We start from the raw sequence: 16,588 nt of genomic DNA on the forward strand, positions 1-16,588 counted from the left end.
AGCAGCCTCACGACTACATGCCTTGGTCCTTATGGGGGATTTTAACTACCCTGATATTTGCTGGAAGACTTACACAGCCAGTCATTCACAGTCTAGGAGGTTACTCCAGTGCATTGATGATAACTTCTTAATGCAAATGGTGGACAAACCAACTAGGAGAGGAGCGCTGCTGGATCTGGTACTCACCAACAAGGAGGGTCTGGTTGAAGTAGTGACGGTCAATGGCAGCCTGGGCTGCAGTGACCACGAGATGGTGGAGTTTAGGATCTTGTGTGGGAGGAATAGAATACCTAGCAAGGACACATTTCTGGATTTCCAAAGGGCAAACTTTGGCCTCTTCAATCAATTGCTAAGGGAAGTCTCATGGCAAAGGGTACTAGGTGGTAAAGGGGCTCAAGATAGTTGGTCGGCATTCAAGAACCACTTCTTCAAAGCTCAGGATCAGAGTGTCCCAATGAGTAGGAAGTCAAGTAGGGGGGCCAAGAGACCAGCATGGTTAAATAAGGAACTGCTGGGCAAACTTGTACGGAAAACTAAGGCTGTTGGGAGGTCAATAAGAGGAACTGCTTGTTTAAACTAGTTGTCAGGTGTGTTTCACATCTGAAGTATTACATTTTTTCGCTTAACACTTAGAACAAAAATATGCATTAGAATTTGTCACTAACAGTATTGTCTGACGTGAAGAAATATGTAAAAAAATGTGTTGTTTTTTTTCTTTTATAATGTAGGTCTGAAGGAACCAAAGCAAATTTTACTTCTTCAGTAAAGAACAGTATAGCACAATAATATACAGATATCAAAACCTAGTAGAACCATAATATAAATATTGTTTAAGAGCAGGATACTAGTATGCTGTAGCCTCATTGGGCTTGTTTATCTTACTAAAGCATAATCCATTCACTTTAAAACATCTTAGAGCTCATTTTTTTGAGGTTCCTAATTGTATGATAAGGTACAAGAATGTAATGAGGTGGGTACACTATGAAGAGTTTAGTTATAATTTTTTTTTTTTAACAGAAAATAGGTTTGGCTGCAACATGATGTTAATAATAATTCTAAAATTGCTAATAGAGCTCTCCACAAGAAAATAAAATCTGACTGTTTTTGTAGCATTTTGATTTCTAAAGTTGCTTTTATTTTTATAGTGAATTCTTTGGAGACTTGACTGAAGAAATTTCATTTGCAGTAAAATTAGTGTTACCAGAAATATAGATATCATATATATTGCCCTTCCTGTGGATTTTATAGTGTCGGAGCTCAACTTGGATGACTTTGATTACTTTAGTGGAGGTTTAACTCATAATTTTCATGTGTAGTCTTTAAAGATTCAGTCTCAGCTAAGAGAGGTTATAAGCATTTCCAATAAAATTGTTTGTTTTGGGGAATTCTCATCTGCAAAAGACTGCAACTCACGCACTGAATTAAAAATGTGGAATAAGATTTTTGAATGGAATAAATATAAGCGACATCTGAGTGTTAACATGCTTGACACACAGCTGCAAGAGCTAATTTGTATAAGAAGGGCACTACAGGTTAGGAGTGTAGAAGAAGAGTACTGCCATAGGAAATGTTTGATGGTGTAAGGATATGTTGGTTTGTTCTTTGCTCAAATCTTTTTCAGTTAATTACTTTAAAAACATGGAATGCTTTTTTCCTTTTTTTTTTCTTTTTTTTTACAGCCATTTAGATCTAAGCTCTTTCTTTTCTGATCAGTGTTGTCATATTCTCTACCATTTTGTTTCCAATACTTTAATTTTAGTTTGTTTGAGACCAAGAGTTATATCTATATTTGAAAAATGCCTATGCTAATTCACATTTTCATAATACATTTTGTGTTTTGTATTTGAATGATGATCAGCATGATGTTATATTTTTATTTTACTGCTCTCCTTTCTATTTAAATTTCTGATATCATTGAAAGTCATAGATAGAATATGATTAATTCCCAAAGTTATAGAGAACTCCTGGCACTCATCGGGTCTTTCTTTGGCTATGAAAGCAAGTGTGTTTATAGAATACAATTTATAACAGGACACATTTGTTTGCATTTGGTAAATGAGTATTTCTCAAACCTGGAATGTGTTTATTTTTTCAAACCTGCAATGTGTTTACTGCAATATCTTTGGGTAAGGATTAATAATGGTGCCATATGCCTGTGTATTTCTGAACCAGGTGGCTGTCAATCACGTATAGGGGGCTCCAGATGAGCAGAGGTTCAGTTACAGCAACAAAAAATTCTCTTATAATATGCACATAGCACATCCTTGTTTTCTTTTTCTTTGACTTTCTTGTTCAGTTCCAAATACCATTTGGGTATCAAATATCTATTCTTAGGTGATCATTCAGTACTCAATAAATAGATATTTTAAAAATATATGATTAAAAGTCAGATGTTACTGAGCAAAGAACATCAATAATAACATAATTCTTTCTGCAGGGCTAGCTAAGTTGTTAATACTGTACATCTCTTGCAAGAATACAGAGACTAGTAGGTGCTCTATCATTTATTTCCCTAAACATCCATAGAATCATAGAATCACAGAATGGTTAGGGTTGGAAAGGACCTTAAGATCATCTAGTTCCAACCACCTGATATGGGCAGGAAAAACTCAACCTAGACCGTGTTGCCCAAGGCTCTTCCTTTCCTGGTGTTAATTTGTTCCTAAATTATGTAAGTAATTTTATATTTCCCACAATCTAAAGAAGAGTACAAGAAAGGGTTAAGCACAAACATACCTAGACAGTAAGGGTTGTTGACAATTTATTGTGGTATTCAGAAGTGTTAACTACATATCTTCTATGAGACCGAATATCAAATATGCAGGCTGAGCAAGAGACATAACAGAACTACTGAAACTCAACATACCACTCAAGTTGCTTTATTAAACGCATAATGATATTTCTATGAATGCTTCTGTCTGTTGTGTGCACTGTATAAATTACTAGTCCTAACAGGGGATAAGAACTTGGAGGGATTCAAGTTTAAAAAAAAATAAAAACTTCCTCTTGTTTCCTGTGAGAAATCCAAATCCAAAGTACCTGAAGCACTCTGGATTTATACATTATTTCTTAACTGTCTTTTACAAGCTCTGAGCCATGTTTTCTAAAGGTGCCTCTTGTGCAAAGCAAAATCTTAGTCTAGACTTTAAATGCCAGTCTAGAGCACTCTCTTACCAAATAGAAATTTCATAAATTTTGTTATATTGTTCTCCTAATTAGATTTTGTTTTCTTGTTTGTCTGATATATTTTTGGCTCATTTAAAGGAAAAAACTAAATTCTAAGTCAAAAATAAAGGGACATTTCCTCTAGAAATTCTATTTAAATAAAAAAGTTTTATATACATTTGGAAGTATATTTTCTTATTTATTACAAAATTTTGTCAGCATAAAGACTTCCCTAAGGGAAAAGGAAAATTAGTTGTATTCTGTCATCACTGGAGGTGGTAGTCTGAGGTCTAATAGTTCAGCTAAACATTTTTTCTTGATTTGAGCTGATAGAAAATAAATGTATTTCTTCATGAATGACCTGTCATCTCATGGACAGTTGAGTCTTTATTCATTATGCCCCCATTTTTCAATCAAGATAGTTTTCAAACTCTGCAGTTTAGAAAACATTTATTGAGGAGAAAAATGTGGTTCTTCATGCCTTCTGTATGACAGTATCTATGGCATGCTTGCATGAGATATTTAACTTCGAGCACCATGTTTTATTGGAAAGGCTACTATTAATAGATGCAAAGCAATTAAAAGCAGCTTAGTTCATAACTTTCTGTGATTTTCGTTTGCCCTCTGAACAGTTTTTCTCCTAATGAATTACTTATTCACAGTATATGGATCAATCCATGTTATCATCAGGAAAGAGAATGTCAACCTGACTAAGTTTGGTTGTTTCATACACAGTCAACTAATTTTGTAAAGTGAAACAATAGGTAAAGAAGCAAAATAAAAAAAAAAAAAGTATTCTAAAAGATTTACAAGGATTTCTTTTTTCTCCACAGGCTCCTTTTAGTGAAGCAAATGTAACCTGGATTTTGTCATGTGACCTTGGCACTTACTGTCAAGCCCTTCAGATAGCTGTTTGATTTGGCAAGGTTAAAATGTAAGTGAAATTTTAAACATTAAATCAAAACACTTTAAGAAAACAGAAACTTCTATATTTAGTAGCCATTGTTATTAATATTATGTATTAAAACATCTGACTTCTGCAAAGGTAGGGGCTCTTTGAATCTGTTTCAAAACATATTGCCTTGTTTATTTTTTTGTGGTAGATTCTTAGTTGAAAGTTGAAAATACCCACAGGAACTAGATAAGTGGAATTTTTCTCTATATGACTTGGTATCATCAAAACAAGAATTCAAGTTTTGAAATCTACTATATGTGACAAATGGCAAATGAAAAGCAGGGTGCTGTATAAAAGTCTAAAACACCTGCTCCATCTATGGATTTGCAAAAAAGGCAAGTGTAGTTCCTTGATTTGTTTGTTTATTTGCTTGGGTTTTGCTTGCTTGTTTGTTTGTTTGTTTCTAAAGTTGCAAATAAAGACTAGCCAACCTTAATTGAAATAATCAACTGATATGGAAAGAGTTAAATACGCACAAGGCTGACAAAGCTGTCGTGTCAGGGCTTGGTCATTTATATGACACTGGGTGTCTTTTGTGAAATAAGCCTCATGAAAGCCAGGGTTTTGCTAGACAGATTAGAGAAAGAAGAGCTATGTAATCAGTACTTTTCACTAAACATAACATGTAAAATTCTTCCTTAAAACATTAATATAAATCAAGAGAATTTAAATGCATGCTATATTAATCAACATTTCTTTTATAACTCAAAAAAAGACATTTTTCATCCTTTACATTTTTGTGGGTTGGATATTGCCTCAAGGAGAAAGAAAGTTCATGAATAATTTAAAAATCACCAGTTTTGTCTCTGATAATATCAAAGAGAAAGGCTTTCAAAGCTTGTTATATGTAATATGTTCCAAGTAATATTGTTTGTTAAAAGAAGTCTATTCTCTTGTACTGGGGTCCCCGGTATGATAAAGACATGGAGTCCAAAAGGTAACCATAAAAATGATCAGAGGACTGGATCACTTCTCCTGTGAAGGTTGAGAGAGTCTGGTCATTCAGGCTGGAGAACAGACTTAAGATGTTATTGCTGCATTTCAATATATAAAGGTGGGTTATAAGTTAAGATCTAAAAAGACTTTTTACCAAGGCCTGTAATGACAGGACAAGGGCCAATGATTTTACATTGAGAGAGGGTATGTTTCGATTGAAAGTAAGGAAGAATTTTTCTTTATGAGAAGGGTGATGGGACTCTGGAATAGATTTCCTAGAGAAGCTGTGGATGCCCCACCCCTAGAAATGTTGAAGGTCAAGGTGGACAAGGCTTTGAGAAACCTGGTCGAGTGGAAGGTGTCCCTGCCCATGGGAAGTAGGTTGGACCAGGTGATCTCTGTGTGTTCCTTACAAACCAAACCATTTATTCTACTATTCTACTGTGTTTATGAAAACACTTGGAAAACATTCCTCATCTTTATAAAGAATTCCAAAGTCCTGATAAAAATTGTACCCTTGGTAATGCAAAAAAAGGTTGACTGACTCAAAAAAAAATGTAAGCTGCTATTTATAAAACATTTTATTACAATGTTTTGAAGAAAACTTCTTTTCTTAAATGCCATATCAATATTATGAACACCCTTCCATCTTCCGTTATTCTTAGGATTGACTTCGTTATCCATTAATAATCATATAATCTCTGAATGGTTAGGGTTGGAAAAGGAACTGAAGGTCATCTAATTCCAGCCCCCTGCCATGGGCAGGGACATCTCATACTAGAACATATAGCCCAAGGCTCTGTCCAGCTTGGCCTTGAATACTGCCAGGGATGGAGCATTTACCACTTCTTTGGGTGACCTGTTCCAGTGCCTCACCACCATCACAGTAAAGAACTTCCTTATATCTAAGCTGAACTTCCCCTGTTTAAGTTTAAATCCATTAACCCTTATGCTATCGCTACAGCCCCCGATGAGGAGTCCCTCTTTGCCATCTTTGTAGGCCTCCTTCAGATACTGAAAGGCTGCTATGAGGTCTCCAAGCAGCCTTCTCTTCTCCAGGCTGAACAGCCCCAGCTTTCTCAGCCGGTCTTCATACAGGAGGTGCTCCAGGCCCCTTATTATCCTCATGGCCCTCCTCTGGACTTGTTCCAACAGTTCCATGTTCTTTTTATGTTGAGGACACCAGAACTGCACACAGTACTCCAAATGAGGTCTCACAAGAGCAGAGTAGAGGGGCAGGATCACCTCCTTCGACCTGCTGGTCACACTCCTTTTGATGCAGTCCAGGATACGCTTGGCTTTCTGGGCTTGTAGCACACACTCATGTTCATGTTCATTTTCTCATCAACCAACACCTCCAAGTCCTTCTCCACAGTGCTGCTCTGAATCTCTTCTTTGCCCAACCTGTAGGTGTGCCTGTTACTCCCATCACCGAGGTGTAGGACCTTGCACTTGGCATGGTTAAGTTTCATGAGGTTGGTATTAGCCCACCTTACAAGCGTGTCAAGGTCCCTCTGCCTTTAATGTCTTTTTGACTAACTCATAATGATATCAGAGATCTGTTTTAATCTTTTTATTTTCCTGTTAACTTCTTTTTACCATTATTCTTATTTTATATCCGCTTTAGTCTCTTCTGTTGATCTTTTCGTTATTGACATAAAAAGTAAAAGTTCAATTCATAACACTAGCAAAATAAATTGTTGAAAGCTTTGTTTTTTCCGGGAAAATAATATCTGTCTTGTCATGCCTTAAAGATGTGTCATGCATGTGTTGCCTCTTCAAACATTTTACTGACCCATCATTATACTTACATTTTAAGTCAAAATTAGAAATCTTGTCAAAAATATGAAAACATGCAAATCTATAGAATAAAAACTCCAGGGTTAAGATGCATTTATTCTGAGCAATCACACTGTGAAAAATTTGCTAAGTGAATGTTCTAAGAATTTTTATCTTGAGAATTTTAACAGTTTCTACTGGGGGTTTGGTGTGTAATTCTAGCTAAAGGAAAAGGGAACTGGATACTTCAGTGGAATGAAATCAATTATTACACAAGGCCTGTCTTCACTCAGTCCATTATAGGTATCAGTATTAAAAAATAGCATAGTTCTCTGTCAAACTCTAATATACTTTTTAGAAACAGAATTCAGGGAATGTGACTGAACATACTTCTGTCTCAAACTCATAAGCAGAGTAAAAATCATCATAATGAAAAACTGAAGCCTAGAATAATAGTAACACTAATTGTGTGTAAATATTAGTGCCAAGAAATTGAAAGTGGAGAAAAGTTTCTGGAGGAAAAAAAGATATTACCCCTACTGTACCAAATTATTAGGATATTGGAACCACAGACCTAGTATTAAGGTGATGTTTTTTAATCCAGATTACTGTCAGTTAATTATTGAGAGATTTTTTATTACTTTTATATCTTTTTGAAACACACATTAATACCTCCTGACAAAACTGGGCCTAATAAGAAGCCAATAAGACTCTAAAATCATTATGCAAATTTATGATCCAGATAAATAGAACAAGTCAAAACTTGAAAAATAATTTATTGGATGAAAAGAAATTAAGGATTACTTAGGAACCTGACATTCATTTAGTGTTAGTAAGAATTATCATCAGTTATTCCACCTCTAGTATTTGTGGCAATCAACACTGATAATTTTTTAACAAGATTATGGAGACATGTTTCTGTTCTGTATTCCTTTTCTAAAGCCTTTGCTACCCATTAGTAGTAGCTCATTTTTAAGATAGATAAATTTATTTGCAAATAGATTCTTGCTTTTTTAATTTTAATGTAGTTTTCCAGTACTTGAGTTAAAGACACTGTTAGAAATCTGCTGACACTCATTTTTTTCTAGGCCATTGAATTTCACTTGCACTTGACTTCATATTAAGTTATGAATAAAAAAGAAAATATGTAATTCAACAGAGAAAACAATTTCCCTGAAATAATTGTCAGTATAGAATCATAGAATCATAGAATAGTTAGGGTTGGACAGGACCTTAAGATCATCTAGTTCCAAGCCCCCCTGCCGTGGGCAGGGACACCTTACGCTAAATCATATCACCCAAGGCCTCGTCCAATCTGGTCTTGAACACTGCCAGGGATGGAGCATTCACAACCTCCCTGGGCAACCCATTTCAGTGCCTCACCACCCTAACAGGAAAGTATAGGAATATTTTGGCAATATCAGTATTTTACTTATATGTTAGGAACACAAGACGTACTTTTTCAAGTGGTAAATTTGCTATTCAGTCTTCGTGCATTGCAAAACTAATTCCAATTCATGCTCTCTCTGGTCATAAGAAGAAACATGACAAATCTTTATTATATTTAGCTACAAGTCATTTAGTTTCCCTAGTTTTTTATTATATATAATCTTCTTTATCTATCTTCCAGTTTTGTATTGCACTGCATTTTGAATAAAATAGTATCTGATGCATCTAATGTAAAAATATAATATGAATATATAATGTAAGTGCTTGCTTTTTTTTTTTTTTTTTAATTTGTGGGAGTTAAATCCTTAATGGAATGGATTTGTCATATGAAATGACTTTCTGGTTTCTATTTTGATAGGCTTATGTATAGCTCCTAATAAAATCACCAACACCTATATCCATCTAATATTGCATACACCAGAGAGAAAGATATACAAAATTGAAATGTGCAACATATTTTACTTGATTGGCTATAAAGTCCCTGATGCATTTCAGGAGGTGAAAATAGTGTTTCTTGGTGTATTTCAGAAATAAATCCTTTATATCTGATTAAAATGCAGATGAGCATCATAAACTATTGTAATTTGAAAGGGTTGATCTCCTGATACAATCTTCTTCGATCTGCTTCAGGTGCAAAGCTTAGAGGGAATTTGCTGCAATTACTGAATGTAGTTTGGGTTCAGGTGCAATCCAGCAACCTGAAAGTCCCTATGTGAGCAAAAGCTCCTTTTTAATACTTCTGCTGTTTCTGTTACTTCAAAAATCCTGAAACTTTATAATAAAATCCTTGTTAGTTATGAGAAGATATGCAACTGCTAGTGCAAATCTGAAGGAGAACAACTGAAAAATCTGACTCTGAGGTTAGGATCTAATCTCACATTTAAAATCTTAGAATACTGATAATACTGATCCAATAATTTATAGTTCTTAGGCGGTTTACTTAATACACAAAGAAATATATAAAAAAGCTTAAAGGCTTTTATTTCTCTGTGCTTTGCAGACCTTCTCTAGATACTACCAACTGGTGGCTAAGATCTTGTATTATGGAATTGCATTAAAAATCTTGTTTAGAGAAGGGAAAGGATTACAAACTCCCATCTCTTAACATTGTTGTTTTAAGGACCTAAAGGCAGCTTGTAGAGCCTTGATTATATTAGAAAAATCAATAAATGTGAACTTTGGCATACCTACACTTATAAACTAGTAGAAGGGGACAAACTTCTTGGAGTAATGGTCACTAACCAGAAGAGACAAGGAGGTGAAGAGTTATACTATTAGAAGTGTGTGAGAAAGAAAAATGTTATCCAAAAAGTCATTTCCTAATTAACAGATGTTGAATAAAAACAGCAATAGTTACCTTTCTGTTTTCTTAATATCTTTTTTGTTTAGTAGGAAGAATAAGAAAACTACCTTTTTAGTAAAACATTGTACACAGTATCTGCAAAACAAATGGTCTGCTTTGAAGTCTGGCATGAAATTTAGGGATCAGCAGTGGTTTGACATTGAGAAATTAAGCTCAGTTATTCAGTGGCAGGAAACTGTACTCAATGAGCAGTGAAATACATATAAAACATTCAGCTTGTAAAGAACAGTATTACTTTGTAAAATGGTTGCCGGTCAACAGGAGCTTTCTTTATAAATTTTGTTATTGGAAAAGTCATTGAATATTCTATTCACTCTCTTTTCAGTTAATTTTTTTGGTAGCCTGAATGTCATCACATTGTAAACTGACTTCCCAAAAGTGTTCTTTTTTTAAGAACTTCTGAAAAAGTCCAAATCTTCAAATTTTTATTACATTTTTTTTATGACCCTTGGGGTTATATGGTCATATTTATGTCCTGAGCAAGGACTCTCCATGATAGATCACTACATTCTTGAAAACTAACATGCTGTATCTCAGGCTGCTGGACTGAAAAGATAATTAATATGGAAGAACAGAAAATAGATACAGACAGTAACAGAAACATTCTTAAAGATGAAAGAAATTAAATATTGAGTAATAGAAACTTGATTTTTCAGAGTGCATCACCCAGTGAGTATGTGTACTTTATACAGGTAATTTATTACATTTTTTTTTATACAGGTAATTTATTATTATTTAACTTTATACAGATAATTTGTTACAGATAATTTTATCACTGATAATAACTAAAACCCAATACCTCTTTAAAAGGAGAAAACATCAAGGGAAAATATCTATGTAGAATTAAAAACAAAGATCTAGAAAATATATTATGATTATCTTTTTTCTCCTTTAAAAAGATATAGAATAGGATACGGCTGATCATTTCTGGGTCTATGAGGAAGTAACCTGATCTTCCTAGTATTTAACTATTACATATAAATAAATATTAGCAGTGTTTTGGGTTTTCTTTCTTTTTTTTTCTATTCCTATCACCAGTGATGACAGTTGCAAAGCAATAGCGTACTTATTGTTCTAAAATATTTTTTTCTTGATTTCAATATATGATTTCTATTAATATGAAGTATAAATCCAACCTACACATGCACACACACACATATACATGTACATATGTACATACATATATATATATAAACCCTCAAAATAACTAGATTGCAGAGCATTGATATATATGAGCAAATCTAACAGCACACTGGTGATACCAGTTTTTTTTCTGTACTTCCTTTTGTATTCTTATCTGTATATTACTTCTGGATCTGTTGTACCACAATGTACTCATATGACCCCTTCATGAATTAATTCAATGCAGTAATTTCAGATCATACCATAGAATATAAAATAAAAAAAAAGAAAAAAAGAAAGAAAAAAAAAGAAAAAACAAAGAAAAAAAAGTCTCAGAGGGTACTTTAATGCCACAAGAGAGGAGGTAAAAAAAACATGGCAGGATTGGGGTAGAGACATGGAAAAATGGAATGCAACGACCATTAATAAAAAAAATTGAACACTGGAATGAACCACAAATAAGGTGAGTTTTTTCCAATTTTATTTTTTTTAAACAGTTTGTTTCAAGGTTTGGTTACTTAGTCTTTAGCTTTCCTGAAATTCCAGACATTCTAAAATTCTATGAACAATCTATATTTTTACATTTTTATATCAAGACTATTTTTCAAGTCACAATTGTTTTTACAAAAGAAAAACGAAACCCAAACAACAGAACGACACAGAAACCTTAATTGTTTAAATTTTTCTAGTAATGAATAAATTTTTTTCAGGTGTTATGGGAATATCTTACTGGTTCAGAATAGCAAATAAGGCATTCACTATGTCTCTAGATAAATATATTAGTAGAAATTCATGTCAAACACAAGAATTATACCACAGTTTTGATGATTTGAATGTCTACTGCAAAAGTCAAAAAATAACATTAAGTGCTTTTTTTTATAGTCAGTTGTTACTTTACAATCCTTCAGTCAGATTCATAATCTTTCTTATTTATTTTATTAAGATATCTTGGTGAAAATGGAATCTCTGAAGTGGAGGTGACATTCGTTGTGAAATATACTGAGCAAGCAAATCAGACGTTCAGGAGTTAACATGTCTGTAGTTGCATGTTTTGCCGATTCATTAAAAACAAAGATCACCACCACCTTCATCGTCATCACTTGTCCACAGTTTTCAGAGTTGTTGAAGGATTGGCGGGGGGGATTTGTCATTATTAATTTCTTGTTCAATAGTAACACTTATTTAGTAAATTATTATTAACTCTAATTCTGTAATTTGTTAGATCTTTAAAATATGTTATGTTTATGTTATTTTTTCTCATTTTAATTTACCAAATTTCTGTCTCGGTTTCTATGTGATTCTAATTTCTGAAATCTGGAAGGGCAAAAGCATTTTATACAAAGAAATAGATCATTGAAATCTGCATGTGTTTTCAATAGTTGATAATACTAAATCCTACTTAATTCATTAGTTTTAATTAAGAGGCTATGTTTTAAAAATGCACATTAAGGATAGTTTAAACTATAGCATAAAAGCAGTATTAGAGTTGTCAGAATTTTTATATTAATACATGCATAGCATTTTCAGTCTACCTTCCTTGCCAGGAGAAATTTTCTTTTGAAGTCATTGAACTTCTTAGTTTAAATATCTCATCTTATATTTAAAATGATAATGTGACATGAAAGTGGAGTCTCCAAGTGACCTGACATTTGAACTTTTAAACATTTATTTTTATTAAAGCATGGAAACAAACTTGTAAATTTATAAGAAAACAAAAAAAAAACCAAACCAAACACTACCACTCCCCCCAAAGAAACCACAAAAATCCTCCAACCCAAACCAAACAGAGAGGTGTGAAAATTCACAGCACAAAATGTGTGAAAAGAGCCTGAGCTCCAGAACCCACAAAACTCGTACACTGACCAAAGTCTAACCACTGGCTGGGCTTAATGGGTTGTGATTGACAGGTTGTCTTAAAGCCAAATTGTCAATTTTCTGTTGCTAACTGTATTATAATAGTTGCTGCCCTCATTCCAGTTACTTATGAGGAGCTACCTAATAAAAGGATAAAGTGTTCCAATATTGAATGAGTGGTAAATTACTCATTTCAATTACAATGTATTTATAGCTAAAATTTATTCTTTCAAAGGGTATGTTTATACTCCATTGTTTTAAAATGAAACAGCATTTATTGTTTCTCTTTACCTGTTGTTTTGTGCATTTACGGAAAGAATAATTCTAGTATCAAGTATGCTAAAGCAATCTTGTTTTCAGAAGTCACTATCATGCATTTGAGACTGCATACATGAAAACTCATTCTTACGTTATTCTTCAGAATGCACTGTAAATAATTTATCTATTTTAAGTTGCAGAATAATACAAAAATAAGGAATTCTGATGATGATTAGGCTTTTATCACTCAAACTGATGTAAATAATAAAAATTTTATGCTTCATTAGCTTACTCTTTCTTTCTTCATTTTTTTCCTTATGAAGGAAGACCATTTACTGAAGTTTCAAATGCAGCCAGCTTTAATGCAGAACACAATTTTTATTTTTTTAAACACAATAAATATACTGCTATAAATTAAATGATCATTAAAATAAACCTCCCAAACTTTAAAGTTATATGAGCTGAGAAACCAGCACAGTCAGATGGTAGGATTACACAGTGAAAAGAGGCAACTTGGGCCCCTTTTCATTAAACAGAAAGTTTATTTCAGATTCTTGCATCTTCACAAATAAGTTCAGGTTGACTTCAATGAATATGTGTTCATATGGGATCTACAAATGAAATCATTCAATAGAAAAGCTAAGTTTCTAATGCTTCAGCAATCAGATTACTATATTATAGTTTTTAATAAAATGCTATTACTATCTACTAGACAGGGAAGAAATAGTTTCATGAAACTTTTTTTTTAATGTTATGAAAGGCAGGTTTAATGCTTTGTACAGTCGTAGGTCTTTAACGTGAATTAATACCACATGTTGATTTATGACTGACAGTGATCTGCCAAATAATACGAGAATATTAATAACTTTTCTTCTATTTTATAAATGCAGTTTAGATTTTGTGAAACATGCTGGATTCAAAGCCCTGGTAACAAAGTCTTGAAAATAAATCACAGTACATTTCTATAGGCGAATTTCTTTATATTGCCCACCATTTCAAGTCAGAAAAGTGTGGGTAACTCACTAGAAATAACACAGTGGGAGTTCTCTACATTTTATTCTTAGAGTCGCAAGATATTTTGTATTGGAAGAGACCTTCAAAGGTCATCTAGTCCAACAGCCCTTCAATGAGCAGGGACATATTCACCTAGATCAGATTGCCCAGAACCACATCCATCCTGGCGTTGGAATTTTTGAAATATGCCTGCTTAAAAATATGTGAAATTTGTCAAATAAACCCCTGCAGTTTTGTGTGATAATAGCGTTGCCTTACCCAGCAAAAATGTATTTCAATGTATTAAAGTCTATATTGCATTAAATTACCCCATTATATTATGCTATTAGCAGAATCACTGAATCACAGAATGGCTGAGGTTTGAAGGGACCTCTGGAGGTCACCTGGTCCAGACCCCCAGCTCAAGTAGGGCCACATGCAGCTGGTCAACCAAGACCGTGTCCTGATACTTAACGGAATATCTCCAAGGAGGGAGACTCCACAGCCGCTCTGGGCAGGCTGTGTCAGTGCTCAGGCAACTTCACAATAAAAAGGTCTTTCCTGATGTTCCAGCAGAACCTCCTGTTTTCCAGTTTGCGTCCATTGTCTCTGGTCCTGTCACTGGGCACCACTGAAAAGAGCCTGACTCCACCCTCTTTGCATTCTCACTTCAGGTATTTGTATACATTGATAAGATTCCCTCTGATCTTTGCTTTCTCCAGGCTGAACAGTCCTGTCTTTCTAGACCTTTCCTCATAGTAGAGGTGCTCCAGTCCCTACATCTTTGTAGCCCTTTGCTGTACTCTCTTCAGTACCTTTTTATCTCTCTTGTACTGGATAAAGTACTCAAGGCATGGTTTCACCAGTGCTTAGTGGAGGGGAAGAATCCCCTCCCTTGACCTTCTGTCAATGCTTTGCTTAAGCACTTCAGGACACCATTAGCCTTTTTTGTGGCACCACATTGACCATGAGTCACTATGTGCCCTTGCTACTTCAGAGAGTCACCTCAACCTGTTAATTTCCCAGAGACAATCCGTTTTTTTCCATAATGGTGACTTGTGGGCAGTTCCTTGCTTACATGGGGGTGACCCCTCCAGAACTCTATTTTGTTGATTTTGCATTCCCTTTCATTCACATAATTCCAGACCCTTTGCTTGTCAATCCTGTCCATCACTTCTTCACAGGGCTGTCAGTAACTGTCTCCCTCCCCCATCATTCCTAGTTTAAAGCTCTCCTTACTAAAACTTTCAGCTGTCTCCAAATGCTTTATCATAATACACTGTGTTGTATGAAAAGATAGAAAATGGCCATCAAAAATAGAGGTAGACCCACAAGTTACTGCAATTTGTTCCTGAGACTACTGGTGAGCTCTAGCCATACTAGTACAAAGGCTCCAAGAAAATGGCTGTAAATCAAGAACATTTTCATAAAGACTTCCATTGTTTATATGACTGTTGATTCAGCTTTAAGCATATCATGTGTAATCAAATCTGACTTTGCAATTATGTAAAAGAATAAACAACTTGAACTCAACCAATCAGAAAAAGCATGTATCATCTTCATGGATTCAGGATCTATAAAACCTTATATGCACAATATTTCCTTATCTCTCTACAGATATATCTTTCTTTGAAGATTTTTATTCACCTCCTCTTTCCTTAAAGCTCTGATTTCTTTCCAGATACTAACCAAGTAATGCAGAATAGTCCATATAAACCACAAATATTTACATAACACTTGAAAATATCTGAAATATTCTTTATAGCACTTAATTAAAAAAATCAAATTGAAAGTAGGGAATAGACAAGACAATTTGTGCTTATTAAAACTAAATAGCCTTTGAAGAATTGTCACAAATAATTAAGAAAGTAAGGGAAATGTCATCTAATTGAAGAGAAAGGTGATTTACAGATCAGTGTATTTGTTCTTTAGCACATCACAGCCTATTAAAAATTGGAGTTTTCAAAGCCTTAGCTCCTTAATACAATTATCTAAGACACAAGGTGATTGAATTGAACTTTGCCAGATCAATTGCTTATTGATTGATTGATGGCTTCGCTTTGTGAGCGAAGATTTGGGAAGGGCTTTAACCATGCTTACTACAAGAGCGATGTCCAAGGGCATATGGGATATGCAAATCTGGTTGGAAAAAACGGGTGCTTAGGCAGTCAGGAAGTTTCCGACCAGGACTGTCATCTCCTGCGCGATCTCGAGCGACCCATGAGCTGGTCTGCCCGCATGCAAGGTTGAATCTGCAGCTACCCATGCACCTTGACACCTACCGTTTCGATCCTTGCCTGTCCATACAGACAAGTGAGAGTGAGCCCTTCCAGCCTGTGCACTGGATTTTCTAGGTGAAGCGCAGCTTGCGCAGAACTGGCCCCACCCTTTACGCCTGAGGTTTAACTGCCACAGCCTAGCTAGCTAGGATGGTGACAGCAAAGTCCACAGGTCATAGGTTCTGTAAGAGTGTCCTTCTCTTTGATGGAAGACCATAAAAAGCTAGACGAGCTCCATCAGCCCTGGTCTGAAGATAGTTTTCCTTCTCCTATGAGGTGGGCCTGTCTTCGTGTCCTGGGTTCAGCAGTAGCAGTCATTTTTCTCCTTCTTGGTAGCTGATGCAGTGCTGTGTTTTGACTTTCGGCCTGGGAACAGAGCTGAGAGCAATGTTTTGGTTTGGCCAAGGACTTTGTGAGCCTCATGCTCTGCCAGGG

General features: G+C 34.7%; 1 protein-coding gene across 5 annotated transcripts in view; it reads left to right on the top strand.

Moving 5' to 3' along the window:
- The window catches only part of MGAT4C (MGAT4 family member C), a 389,392-nt gene that overhangs the window by 75,089 nt on the left and 297,715 nt on the right, over window positions 1–16,588 (top strand). For all 5 annotated transcript variants that reach the window (XM_057429368.1, XM_057429365.1, XM_057429370.1 and 2 more), the window contains one exon: window positions 3,999–4,099. The gene's annotated coding sequence lies outside the window, so the exon portion shown is untranslated. The remainder of the gene's footprint in view (window positions 1–3,998; window positions 4,100–16,588) is intronic.

Source organism: Pezoporus wallicus, unplaced genomic scaffold (genome assembly GCF_028554395.1).
Source record: "Pezoporus wallicus isolate ANWC-B61680 ecotype Strahan unplaced genomic scaffold, APGP_CSIRO_Pwel_v1 contig_5069, whole genome shotgun sequence".
In the NCBI taxonomy this organism is placed as follows: domain Eukaryota; kingdom Metazoa; phylum Chordata; class Aves; order Psittaciformes; family Psittacidae; genus Pezoporus; species Pezoporus wallicus.